Source organism: Balaenoptera acutorostrata, chromosome X, assembly GCF_949987535.1.
Source record: "Balaenoptera acutorostrata chromosome X, mBalAcu1.1, whole genome shotgun sequence".
NCBI lineage: Eukaryota > Metazoa > Chordata > Mammalia > Artiodactyla > Balaenopteridae > Balaenoptera > Balaenoptera acutorostrata.
The window spans coordinates 19,119,412-19,120,659 of record NC_080085.1 but is presented as its reverse complement, the minus strand read 5'-3'; the positions used below and the strand labels follow the sequence as shown (position 1 = coordinate 19,120,659).

At 43.5% G+C, this 1,248-nt stretch overlaps 1 non-coding gene across 1 annotated transcript; it reads left to right on the top strand.

Moving 5' to 3' along the window:
- Positions 1-753: 753 nt before the first annotated feature.
- Positions 754-826, top strand: TRNAA-CGC (transfer RNA alanine (anticodon CGC)). Its single transcript has one exon. It is a non-coding gene; the product is annotated as a tRNA-Ala (tRNA).
- The last annotated feature ends 422 nt before the right edge of the window (positions 827-1,248 follow it).

The window sequence follows — 1,248 nt, the reverse complement described above, 5'->3', positions numbered from 1 at the left end:
CCTTTCTTAGTCATTTCTTTGGTGGTAGGGGTGGCGGAGGGGTCTCTCCTGATAATCTACAACTGTAAGCCGGTACTCATGCCAAACTGGATCTGGAAATCACCCAACTTCCAAGAACTGAAAAAACACAGGTAGAGATTTACTTTAAGAAGTCCAGAAATCTCACAGAAGTAAACACAATTGCTTTCTGGAAGAAAGCACATTAAACCCAGGTTTCAAAGAATTCTCATAGATAACAGTTTCTACAAATATTACTCACCACAAAAGAGAGGGAGCAAGAGAGGTAGAGAGGAAGGAAGAATATAAGTCACAAAACACACAATGAAATCGACCACCCATTTCACACCACTTCATATCCTCTTGGCTTTACCTGACTCTTGCACAAGCTGCCACTGTGATAACTAGCTCTGCACAGATTCCAGCCAATTGAAATCTATACTCCTGAAGAAAGGAACAAGCTGACAGTGCCTCATTTTATACCTGGACATTGCACCTCTTGCCTCCCTCCTGCAGCCCCCTGCAAATATCACCCCGTCACCTCAATGGACACTACCTGGTCGTGAGAGAAAGCTAACTCTTTGCGGGTCAAACGTCGACCAATGGGAGCTAGAAGCTGGGGGACGAGCTGTTCTCCTTTATCCCCACCAATAGCAACCCTGCGCTGCAGGTGACTTGGCTCATGGGAAACAGGACACTCAGGACAGACAAACAGAATGCTAGCAAGAGACGTTCAATAAAGAAATTCTAGGGACTTCCCTGGTGGTCCAGTGGGTAAGACTCTGCATTCGCAATGCAGGGGGCCCAGGTTCAATCCCTGGTCAGGGAACTAGATCCCGCATGCCACAACTAAAGATCCCGCATGCTGCAACTAAGACCCGGCGCAGCCAAATAAATAAATAAATATTTAAAAAAAGAAATTCTAAAGGATGCCCTTCATGATGAAGGAAGATGACCACAGAAGGCAGGTCTGAGATGCAGGAAGGAATAGTGAGCCAAGACTATGGTAAACTGTGAGGAAATGTAAATGAATACTAGCTATAGAAAGCAAATCTAGTTTGTAATTTGTGATATCAAAAAATAAGATATAATTAAAATAGTGGACAATAAGAGGATAGTCAGAACTGGGTAAGGAAAGTTAAAGCTTTCTAAAGTCCTCATATTCTTCAAGAGCAGGGTAATTATTGCTGCGCTTCAGGCTTCATTAAGCTAAATACAGAAGTGTCACTGGATGATCAGCTGGATTCTTCC